The following is a 13,516-nucleotide window of genomic DNA, read 5'->3' as shown; positions in this document are numbered from 1 at the left end:
GTTGTGAGCATTTGTATTTTGCGCATCTGCTTAGCTTCCATCTTGTTAGACACAGCATTATACTCAGAGGGCACAGCAAACAATAAATAAGACTATTGTGTTAGTGTTCCCAATAGCAAAGTTTGTGTTGATGCTGAAATTGAAGTTTTGGATGCTCCATCACATTCATTGTGTTGGGCAATATGTTACTTTTAGTTGACTCAAGCTATAAAAGGGCCCTCCAACACTTGCGAAACACCCATTTTTTATTCGTGTTTTGCGTACTGTGAGAGCTGAGAATAATATTAGTATAAATCTAAGTACTAATGTCAAACTACTCAATATTTTAATCATGACATCAAATCACTACATCCCTACCAACGGCGTCAGCCTCTAGTGGCGCTGGCCAGAAATGTTGTGAATGGAAATGCCTAAGGATTGCTGCAAGCCTATTATTGGATAACAATACGTTAGAAGAGATAGTGCCATCAACATTTAGATGAAAATAAGTTTAATTTTATTTTTTGTTCTTTTTCATTGAATACCAAACAGATGCTGCCACAAAAAAAGTCACTGCAACTGCAATGCACAACAGAGGCGCTGGCTATCATTTCTTTCTTGAATGTTTAGCTTGCATCGCTAGTTGTCCACGAAAGGCTTCTTTCTATTTATTTCCGGTTGCGTGTTTGGCAACCGTATGCTGGAGAACGCGCGCGAGAGAGAGAGAAGAGACGCCCATGGCGTTTGCTATGGTGCTAATTGGTTACCACCGCTGCAGAGGTCAGTTCTTGGCAATGTCTTACGCCCTCGTCTGCCCTCGCCGTCGTCGCTGCGCTCGCGGGGTGAGGGGCGGGTGATCACGATACTGCGTTGTCAATATGCCAGTGATCCTTCTGCTTTGGGGTTGTTTCCGAACTATTGAAGCCGTAAAGTAAACAGGGTCAGGGCTGAATGCGTGGGCAGGCGGCATCTGCCAACTTGTGGTAATACCACGAGTAGTAGACGGACAAGATTTACGCGTTGGAACGAGACGTGCGGCCGTGGCCGCGGGGTTTAATCGCGTGGGGAGCTCGTTTTTCGCCACGCGTGTATCGCTCACGCCTAAATTTTAACCCCCTTTAGTTGCAGTTTTAATCGCCATTCTAACGGCCGCAACTAAGGGCCGTACGCTGTCGTTCATATTTTGATTAGTCTCCAGTGCTTGCTTGTATTTGCGAGTTTTAAACAGATCGGTACGACTTGTGTAAATCCAAGAATTTGTAATGTATATACCTACCGACTCAGTTCAGTTCGCTAATGCAGGCGAAGTTTATTCGTTCTGTTTCTGAAAACACTGTTTACACTTGAGTGCAGCGTGTTGAATTCACTATATGCCAAGTTTATTAAACAGTTATAGAAAAGGTATATTGCAAAAATATATCACACTAGCAAGTCCCATAGTTCAGAAAAACTGCAGGGAGCGTATTGTGAATATGTATGTTGCCTTTCTGAAGCCATCCACATGAAGACAGCAAGAGCGACTCAGAGCGAAGGCTTAATGGGGAAGCGTATAAATAATAGAGTGGGTTGGTGAATATAAAAAAGTAAAGAAATGCTGAAACACGAGGAACCCGACGAGAATATTCACATGATTTTTACTTTCATTGTGCATTAGTACTTGCTTACTTAAAATGCGACACCTGATCCTTTCCGAAGCACGCAACGATAGAGGTAACACTGTAAAGTTAGAAATTACTAATGCTTAGTTTATTTGTGTGCTTTGGAATTCTACTCCCTCCTGTGGTGGCCTCTGGCCTTGGAGGTAATACAAATACAACATCTGGCATAAACAAACCTACTTTTGCAGAATTTTATTGAAAACTAAAGCCACCTTTAACCGTCATTCAGTTTTCTTTTGCACCACCTGCCTGTGATCTATCTTTTTTTCTATTCGTCATTGTAGTAGGCTGCTCAGATACCACCAGAGTGATACAGTTGAGAGCAACGCACATGTTGTCAAATCTGGTTTTTGTTTTGTACTGCTACTACCTCATATCTCCCTGATTTTGCTTCAAATAGTACCCACGATCACCGGCAATATATACACGTGCAGTTTTTTGGAGAATGGTTGCTGCCCAAAGTCCGCGAAACTGCGGCAGGCATCAGGAACCGACACTGCAATGTTAAGTAACTAGACCGCTTATTTTAAAACAGGACATACTCAGTGATTGAACAACTGTTTCACGTTTTTGCGCCACTCTCACTGCAGGTAAAAAAGAACGACTGGGGGCGTATTATGAACACTTGATAGTTTATTCTCGCACCTACTAACGATATGCTTCGATCGAGTAGGCAAGACCGTCGGTAGCCTCGAACTTGCTCAAAACATGAACGGTGGCGTACGGCCGTACTAACAGCGCAGTAAACCAACCGGATTAAAGCTTGACATGCGTTCAAGAGGCTTGTCAGTCATGCTGTGGGATCTGCGGAAAAAAGTTGGTCCTAATGCTAGCGACGCTGTGGCAAACAAATATGTCTTATGTGCAGTCTGTCTATGCAATTTGCCCGAGAATGTTTATTACGGTATTGGTAGTTCGGAAACAACCCAAACACAATCTGCTTCCCAAGAAAAAAAACACCACACACACAGCTACTCTCAGTACCGGCGCTACCGGCGAGTCCGCGGCGTTTGGCTGCTGGCGCGGCAAACGCAAAAAACAGCAAAAATTTTAACTGAAAGCGGAAATGACGTTCGTAGTAGCCGCTCCCAATGAGAGCCGTAACAGACGACATGGGCGTCTCCTTTCTCTCGCACGCGTTCTCCAGCATACAGTTGCCAGACACACTTCCCGGTTTTTGCTTTCATGTGTTCGCATTTTTCTTGTTCCACACGTGTGGTAGGCTCTTTATGGTCGTTGAATGGGTTAAATGTGCTCTTGTAGTTCATCAAGTACCTCACCAAACAACTTGCGAAGAGCCACGGTACTTCCCTGCCCTGGTGATCGCACAATCAATTTTCTTCTGAGAATGACAGGAGGGCCTGACACGGAATGCTGTAAAAAATTGAAAATACTTCACTTCGAAACAGTAGCGCCCACACGTTTGGACAAGTTAGACAATGGGCACCCCGTTTGTTGATTGATTGATATGTGGGGTTTAACGTCCCAAAACCACTATATGATTATGAGAGACGCCGTAGTGGAGGGCTCCGGAAATTTAGACCACCTGGGGGTCTTTAACGTGCACCCAAATCTGAGCACACGGGCCTACAACATTTCCGCCTCCATCGGAAATGCAGCCGCCGCAGCCGGGATTCGAACCCGCGCCCTGCGGGTCAGTAGCACCCCGTTTGTTACCATGGCAATAATGACATTACGTTGCAACGAAGAATCAACAGTGGTGCGCAAGCTTGTACTACGAAGGAGTTTTTAGCTAATTTTATTGAGGGTAGCCATCCTATATCACCGGGCTGGTCAGCACAAGTCAAGTGTACCCAGCTGAGACCACAAAAATCAAGTTTAAGCTAGTGATAATACGCTTTCTTTTTCTATTTTGAATTTTTCGAAATCAAATAATTTAGGACTGAGTGCCATTAGAACTGCCTTTCTTGCCGCATTTATGTGTCTTTACTTTAGTCGACACAACCTAAAAGTGAAAAATTGAGAGTTGAATAGTTTCGAAGGGGCCCCTTCAGTTTATTCTATAAGAGGAGTGCATTTTGTTAGTGTTTTACTAATGTGCAGTGCCATTACTTAGGCTTATTTGTCGTAACCCTATACTTTTCAGGCTACATTTACTTGGTCACTTTTTTAAGAGTACATGAACTGTGGTGTACCTCATGCAGAAATAGATGTCAAGCTCCTATTCATCAAGCCAACTCACTGCAACGCAAGGTTGTCCCGTTCTGTTGAAGAGATGAGTTATTGAAAGGCATCTGAATGAAGGCAATGGCTTCTCTTTTATTCGCCGCTCTGCTTGGCTGGTATCCTTCGTGAGGACTACTGGCGGCACTTTGCCAAGCTTTGTGAGGCAGTGCAAAACTGCAGAAAGAGGAACTCACAATTCATGAAATTAACAAAACTGGTGAGGTTCCGGAAGATGCGTTAGTGCATGCCTAGTATATAAGCTAAAATTTCGGAGTCTAAGTCGGCGGTGGTTATTGTAAATGCTGTCAGCTGGCGAAAATTATGTCTCTTTTTTATTGTATTGCGTTCGGTTTGTTTCAAAAAATACAGTGTTCATGCTTTGTATTGTGGGGTTTCAGGTGGTGGATTGACCAAAGTCCCTCAAACGAAAGTGGAGACGTCACTAAGCACGGCATTATTCGTGAAAGCTTTAGCTCCAAAGCAGTAGTCTGCTAGCATGCTTGTGTCTGTTTTCCTGCTTGACTACTGTCGGCACGCTTGCAGCTGCTGCTCCCTATACCGGCCCCCTCCTCTCCCTCACCCCGGCGAAATTAGGGAAGCAAATTGCGATGACCATATCCCCAGTGGACTGTACGTGGCACACAATAACATGCCAGAAATTTCTGCCCACGATTTCTCATGGTAATTTGTGGGCTGCTGAATGCCGGGGTTCTCCTTGTGCACATCTACCGGGTGACGGAGGCAGTAAGGGAGCAGTGATTGTGAGCAAGCCGATGGTAGACGAAGGGAGCAACAGATACGGGAACACTTGCAGCCTTGCACTCAGCGGCCTCTCACGGGAAATCAAAGCCTAGGGTTCCACAACTAAGGATGTGTCTTAAGGTTTTTCTAGCTTCGTTTTCGAGGAATTCCGGGCCATCAGCCGGCTGTAACCCCACAGTACAGTGATATATAGGCTTTAAATAATAATGTCACAAAGCGTCCATTAGCCTCAGTGAAAGCTGCTTGACTCAACTTCCTTATGCTGAGCGCAGTTATTATCAATGGCTTGAAGTCTTCAGCCTAACCATCTTATGTGCTGGCTCTACTTAAGCTCCGATCTTCGAGCAGCCGTTGATTATTGATTATTGTTTTTACTTAAACATTAGTATATTATTCAAGTAGCAGGTAAGGAACCAAGAAAAGACTGTAGTTAAAAATGTTCTCGGCATAATGCAAATTATGGTTCAATTCAGAAAGATGGGTTGTCCCATCTTTGCTTCAATGCTAATCGTGCTAACACTAGCAGTCATGGTGGGTTCATGTTCTACCAAATTTTCTGAGCTCTAATTATAATAATTGAAAAGCTAAAACAAATCTGGTTTCAAAAATGTTGGCATTCAGTCAGCTGACACGTGTTGAATCGTCTTCTCGAGTTATCGTCTCGAGTTGTCTTTGAGTTATCGTTGCATCGTCTACTACTTGCAACCTTGCAGGTTGCACGGAGTCGTCGCGATGGGCTCTACTGACTGTACCAAGTGGGACGGAAGATATAACCAAAGGTAGTGCACCGTTCTTACAGCTCCTTTTCCAGGTTTAATTTTTTCTTAGAGATATTGTACAAATAGAAGTGAAGAAATTTTGAGGTCTTCAGACATTAGAAAATATAAAGACAAATGTGTGCCGGTAGCCATCGGTAGCTCACACAATAAAGAAGTCGCACCTTTGAGCTTGTCCCTAATATTCATGAGCCGCAGGTGCTGTTTATTAATAATATTTAAAGTACCCTTGATTCCAAATTTGGAAACTCGAGATGCTTGTGTTTGAAAGTCCTGCATGTGGGGTCGCGTCTGCTCGATTAGTAGTGGTGAGCGTTGCCTAGAAGATATTTTAGATTAGTTTTAAAGTAAGATTGCGTGCTCTTCCGAGTATCCAGGTGCAATCGCCATTTCCTGTCGATTCACCTTGAATGGTATTTTATTTATGACGTTTCAGGGTCAACATTTGCGAGGCACACACTGCGCACAATACCCCGACTGGCACCCGGCGAGGACGATTTTTTGTCACCCTTCTCGCTCAGTTATCGGGCTCCTCTCAAGATGCTTTTGGCTGCTTACGCCAGGAATGCTTTTTTATGCAAAGGGCACGCACAAAGCACCCACAACATATCATTCTTCGCCACATGCAGGTATCAGGTGCTGCTTCAGTGTGGGGCACTAGTTTCTTACGGCTTTTAGTTGGACGTTTCAAACTGGCGCAGCAGAGTTTTGATTTAATGCCGGTAACACGAATTATACGAGTGAGTGAGTGAGTGAGCGAGTGAGTGAGTGAGTGAGTGAGTGAGTGAGTGAGTGAACAACTTTATTCACTTCCTGCAGGTTACCGGGCTGGGTTCCCACCTAACAGCTGGTTGTGAGACCATGTCTCTCAGCAGCTTCTTTGGCCTGCTGGATCGCCCAGAGTGGATTATGCAGTCCTGAGCTGAGCAGCGCGGTCCGCCAACGCTTTCGTATTTTCTCATGGAGGCCGCGTCTCTCGTTTTGCCAACTAGTGCTGGACACTTCCTGAATTATACGATGCGTTAAACATTTTCAATATATTTTTGGTATTACTAAACGCAAAGCTCTCAATTGTAAAAAGCTCGCAAACATACCGTTCGCGGTGAGGAAACCTTTAAACAGGACATTGGGCATAATTAGTGCACGCCTCCCACCAGGTTAACAATTGGCAGTAAAGCTATTCACCGAGAAAACGGTGATAAATATTGGTTCTTGACAATTTCGTAGACAGCACTGTTTAGGAGTGGTTTGTTTGCTTACGGTGTAAAGTGTGGATTTTTATTTCTTTGTTCACACGTGCATGCGAACAGATTTCTGTTGAGGGCTTGATGCTATTTTCTGTATGAATTAAAATCAACTCACTCATCTCCCTGTTAGTAATTTTTAAAAACAACTAGTCCTTTGCGGGTCAAAGTTTGGGCCAAATGTGACCCTGCAAGATCGCATCTTTAGGCGTCTGTATTGCTAGCGAACATGTAGAAGAACATTAGATAAAGAGAAAGGGCAACTGCTAGATATTTCTGACATTGCTGCCTAAATGAAAAAAATGCCACTGATATATTTGATTTTCTAAATAAATAAAATACCCTTCTTTATCTCTCAGTAAACGAAACTTCTCTTAAACAAAACAAATTTTGCTGTTTCATTCAGGTTTCGTTTAAAAGGAGTCTACTCTACTTTACATAAAAGAAAATTCACTAATGCCTATCTGTGTTGCCTACACACACCCCAGATAACGCAAAAGGTTTAGTCAACGTGGTTTGAATGGAACATATGTAAGGCAATGTTGGACGGTAAAATATAACATTGCACCGACATTTATAGTATTAAGTTGTCATAACACAGTGTTTTTTATGTTGTAGCAACATTCAAATATTGACGTTGTCCTAACGTATTGTTTTTAACGAGGCAATAACATTTAAATTATCACGTTGCCCTAACTTGATGGTGTTAATGTGGTAACAACAATCAAATATTGACATTGCATCAACGTTGTACATAGACATCACACCTATATTTAACAGCGAACGTAGAGACAACATGGAGAACATAATCGCTGAAACATACAATAACACACATGGCAACATTTTCAACTTAGTGTTTTCATTTGATTAATGGCTGACAGTGGCTAGTTAGTGTGGTTGAGTAAGAAATAGAAGCATGAACAATACAGACAACAGTTCAGCCTATGTTTTTCAGGCAGTAATCCTTCTATGTACCTGATTTTTTATACAGCTGCACTCTATGTTTTTGTTTATTTATTTGTTTGACAATACACGATTGCCGTAGTGCAGGAGACAAAAAGACCACCATGAGTCACCTGACTAGGCCTCTATAGCTCCGCACCGTACGTTCTTCACACAGAGTGACTGCATTGGCAAAAAACGAAACACAAGAACACAATCACATGGTGGAAACTATTGCGTCGCCTTCTTACGTCTGTAGCTAAATACACTAAACACAGTGAATTGATATGTGAGAAAGATATGTGCAAGAGCAAGCCTTTTAGGACCCCCAATTTCCAGGCTACAAAACGCCTGCTGTAGGCAGGCTTCATTTTAACTTGTATGCATGCAGACTTGAAGAATAAATTACCTGTCTATTTTAATTATTACTATGTGGTTGAAAAAATAGCATGGGAACCATTACATTTTGAAGTGAGCAAACAGTAGTGAATCAAACTGGGCCTCCATTATGATGCTTCACCACAATCATGTCTTGAAGAATGCTTTCAGTATAAACACACAAGCAACCGATCTACTAAAACGGTACCTACATGCTTCCATGATGAGAGACAAGAGCAACAACAAACCCTACCATTGGCAAAAATTATGGATGTGGAACCAATAGGAACCATGGAGATAAAAAACAGCTCTTTCACAGAGCCCCTACTCTTGGGGAACAAAAAAGCAATGCAATGATTTGAGAAAAAGATGCAAACACGCAAATCAGTAACTGAATATAGTAATAGAGTAAAATTACTATATCCAGTTACTGCCACAGGGCAACCCCATCTTGCTGGGTTAGATACCGGTCGGGATGCACCAATTATGTATAATGAAATTACAAAGCACTTTTGCCTGGAACGCCGCATTTTTCCACCCCCAATCCCAAAACTTAGCCGACCGCAGGCATTAACCCTACGCCTATTACAGACACACACGTACCCAAACCTGGCCGCGCTTCACGTTTACTATCCCGATGCATACCCCAGCGACACATGCCCATCATGTGGACACACAGCGACACTCCCACACATGCTCTGGGAGTGTAGAACTCCTCCTGACTCTACCTCAAGGAAGTGGGAGAGGTCTCTCAGGAGCTCACTTCTCGCCGACCAGCAATGGGCCGTCCAGCAGGCCCACGAAGCGGCCGCCAGGTACCCCCTGTCAGTCCCTACGTGGGAGACGCCCGCTACGCGCTAAGCGTGTCCTGCAGGACTGAAATAAAATGTTTTCATTCCAAAATCTAGAACTGCCTAATTATAAAACAACTAATAGCCGTTAAGATTGCCACTCGCTTTGTTTGTCTTGAGGATATACAATGTCAACGTTGGGCCACCCGCGCTTTGCATTTTCGGCTGTTATAGTCACGTGATAGTTTCGCGCTCAATATAATAGAGGTTTCCGCTGCGGTCCCTTCATCAGACGTTAACAATGTAAATTTTCAGTTTATTTAGAGCCTGCGTGGCTGCATTTATCGGCTTTGTGTTCTGCGGTGCCCCCTCCTGTCCGTGTACAACTAAGCAAGGCGTTCGGCGGCGGGAACGGCTTCCACCTGACTAACCTGGCCACTCCTCACGCTGCATGACCGGGTAACCCTACTAAAACGTTCCGCATATACGGATCCGTACATACGCAATTATTGGACCACGGAAAGCCGCATCATGCGGAAAGATGCGAACATCCGCAGCTTACGGAAAGCGCCATATCATGCGAAACTATTCGGACATCCGCAGCTTACGGAGAGCGCCATATCGTTCGGAAAGATGCGGACATCCGCAGCTTACGGAAAGTGCCATATGAGGCTAAATTACCCGATAAGCAGCTTACGGAAATCAGCATAATGCAAAAACCATGCATCTATCTGCTGCATCTTGCAAAGATCAAATGGACATCCTAGATCTCGAGTAAAAGCAATTGGCCATTCACGTTGTTTGCAAAAGCAAGTACTGTGTAGAAATATATATGAATATTTCATTCTTCATGTGTTGTATGAAGGTGAAATATGTTTGCTATCTGAAACAGCCTTGATGAGTAAACAAAGGCTTGAAAGAAACATGTGTTAAGAAGCTACTTAATGAGGGATTGAATCATCGGCATCTTTCTAATTGTCGTGATGCGGAAGCAAAATTACCTTTCAAATGAGATACAATACAAAACTACTAAATTAACATGCTAGCGATCATAAATGGTGGTTACATCGCAACACATTAATGCAGTGTTCTATGCAAGACCTAAAGAACTTATAAAGTTATTATCAATAGAGAAGCATTATTATACACACCAGCCCTGCTACAATCAATATATTTTTTTATTTGTCTGTATGCTCCAGCTGTGAATGGTGACATTGCAGTGTTGATGGTACACAAATGAGTAGACTACACCGTAATTTCACGAGCTCCACCTAAGCCACAGGATGGTGGCACAAAACACAATGTAACAGCAATTTTAGAACGAAATGTTTAAACATAAATAATAATCATAGCACTGTGAAACTGTGGCGCAGTGTTTGTCTCATGAACGCCTTGTCGAGATCGGCGAAATGCTGCTTGAGGCTCCGGCTCCACTGTAAATTTGGAAGGTCACTGCTATAGAACTTATGTATCCTTCATAGGCACCTGGAAATGAAAATAATTGGCACAAATAATGTCAGAGACACAAGTTAGCACAATAGTTCACATGCACAAGAAATATAACACACAGAATGAAACTGAAAATGTAAGGCACACCATCCTTCATGTTATGCATACGTGAATAATAGAAGGAAGTAGTGTATAAATTAGTTCTGCCACTTAAAAGAAAACAGCATGCTTATCACAGTGAAAATAACTAGGTTGTCACGATTTTCAATGGTAGAGATAATCGATTATTATGTCCTTATGAAATTATGATTTAAATGCTTCCTGCACAGTAAAACTTTAGAAACTGCAAGTGAAAGCTCTCAATGTACATTTATAAGTGTGTGCATGTACATCTGCTGCCTTTATACTATACAGTTTGTGCACAAAATTGGCATCTTGAACAATTTTGAGAGTTAAACCTATGCAACTTGTGAAGGTTAAAATCACCATGAAAGCAAGCAGGACAAGGCAGGTGCAATTAAAAATCTGTGCAAGCCAGATAACTATAACCGAACTGCACACATATAGGGGAGCAAGAGTAACAGAACTTCGGCTGATTACCCGCAGGTCGCGGTATCGAATCACGGCTGCATTTCCGATAGAGGCAGAAATGCTGTAGGCACGTGTGCTCAGATTTGGGTGCACGTTAAAGAACCCCAAGTAGTCGAAATTTTCAGAGCCCTCCACTACGGCGTCTCTCATATACATATAGTGGTTTTGGGACGTGAAACCCCACATATCAATCAAGAATAACAGAAATAACCTGCCAACAGAAAAGTTGGGTGCATGTGCTATCTGTAAGTGCTTACACCTTACTACATACAGCATGCTCATTCCATTTTAAATACCAATACTGAAAATAACTGCTCTATAAGGAATATAAAAGGTAAGGTAGAACTGAACGACTCTACAAAGAGTGACCCTATTTTGACATCACGTTTTCTTATAACAAAACTGACTAAGACTCTGAAATATCATTATGCAAGAAAACATCTTCAAAAGAACAATCAAGTTTTAAGTCATATATTTTTATTATGGCTACTATGACTATAACCAAAAATCGACCTCAACATGGCTAATGTTAGTTTTTAAGGCCTATGTTCACTAGATAATGAACAATACCACAAAAAGCACAGCGTTCAGGCAAAGCACTACACAAAAAAAGAAAGCAGTCCTTTTTGCTATTACCTACAATGCCTTTAAAATGGTATTTTTACCTCTACTTTCCGCTTTTTATCTAAGTAACTGGTGTGAAACGAGTTAGCTGAAAATGCACTGTGCCTCCAAAACCTGTTGTTTGAATCTGAATTTTTTAAAAATGGTGAAGCTTGCACTAAATTAGGCTCCACAAGCCTTGGAACAGTGAGACTACATGACTCTTAGGACTACTTTAGTTACTTGTGTTTTGTTTCTGGGCATAAGCATAAAGACAAGGGCTTAACTGACTTGCTGCTAACAAACAAATGCTATCGAAATTGCCCGAGCGTCAAAGGATGCTCTGACATTTGTTGTTTTTCGCACTGGGCTATTCTACAACAAACATACAAACCTTACTGCCTGGCGACCATCACAGATGTATAGTTTAAAAAATGATGATGATTTACTCTTCTGAAAATGGCTATTTGCAGAAATATTTTGAAGAGAAAAAAGTAGTGGTCACGTGGGTACCTTCAGAATTTCACAGAATGTCGTGCGGGTGTTATTTGTGAGGAAAATTTCAAAGTACCGCTTTTTGTTGCCATATCAAATTTGATATTCATATGAAGTAAAGAAGCTTATTAGAGTATTTGAAGCCAAGTAACATTAGTACAATTTTTCCGCTACATAGGCTTTGAAGAATTCAGCCATACTGTTTATCGTTTGCATTTCTTGTATGGCAATACTGCTTTTCGTATGAATATTTGAGCCACAAATACTCATTGCACAGAAGTTATATTTCACGAAAAAAATAATGTTAGGTTCAGGTTACAAATATCACTATATAATCGTTTTTGTCCACATTGAGATGCAAATTGAGCTCTGTGTTTGTCTAATTGAAAATTACCTTTATGTGTAAGTTGAACGCAAATAAACAGTTCTTGTTATTTGGCAAGTGTTATCATTACAGTTTTTGTTTAAATGAGGAAAGTGATTTTTGAAGTCTCCTATTGAGGGTCATGGAGAACTTCGGAACGGAAGCTGTCGTATATCAAATGCAGAAAACAGCCATCATGAGAAAACTTCAAAAATTCCTTTCTACTTTAAGACAAAGTGTAATCATATAGCTTGTCATATAAAAAGAACTGCTTCCTTGCTTTTGATGTTGCGAAAAAATTGCACTAATATTACTGAGCTTCATGCACTACACACGATAAGTTTTACTTAACACCTAGACCGAATTTGGTTTAGAAGAGGCAGTATTTTCGAAACACTTTTTACTTTTTACAAACTACACCCAGACGACATCCTGGGAAGTCCAGAAGGCACACACGTGGCCTAATATTTTGTTCTCTGCAATATATTTTAGCATGTTGCTGTTTTCAATACAGTAACCGAGCACAATACTTTTTTTTTTCAAAACACATTTAGTGCGGTTGGCAAAATGGCTGGGATGTTTGATGTGTAATTGCTTCACTGCCAGCATTTATTCTTCCGAAGCTCAAGCTATCACCTCTCTGTTACTGCCTCCCTCACATACAATGCCTGCATAGGAAAGAAAAAAAAAAGGCAGGTCCGACAAAGTTGGCAAGGCAAGATATTTTCATGTTGGATAAATTCATTACCATAAACAGCAGCAAAATAACATTCATTTTGAGTAGTCCAAGACACAAGCTATATACCAGCATACTAAGAGCCCAGCACAAACTTTTCATTTGAACATGTGTGGTGATAGACAGGAAGCACTTATTACAAGACTGATCAGTCTGTAATTAACTGAATGAAGTACAATGCACTGTTCAATCCAACACCACATAGGCGTCTTTGCTATAGCAAAGCCATGTGTCATTGATTCGTGCACTAGATGGGACAATGCAAGTGTAACAAAAAAGGTGAAAAAAGAAAACAAGGGAAAAAAAGAAGAAAAGTGGGGATGCAAAGTAGGAGCAGTGTATCACTACTTTTACTTTGCATCCCCCTTTTCTTTCTTTTTCTTTTCTTCTTTTCTATTATTTATCTTTCTTTTGCTTCCCTTACTCTCAACCTCCGACAGGAGAACACTTTGTATCAGCGCAACCTAACTTGAAAAGAAGCAAGGGCTGCACTCTTCTGCGTTATAGGTTTTTTTTTCAGACAAACATTTCCAACAGGCACACACGCCTACACCAAAAGAT

Source organism: Rhipicephalus microplus, chromosome 2, assembly GCF_043290135.1.
Source record: "Rhipicephalus microplus isolate Deutch F79 chromosome 2, USDA_Rmic, whole genome shotgun sequence".
Classification (NCBI taxonomy): Eukaryota; Metazoa; Arthropoda; class Arachnida; order Ixodida; family Ixodidae; genus Rhipicephalus; species Rhipicephalus microplus.
Note: the sequence above shows the minus strand (reverse complement) of the source record.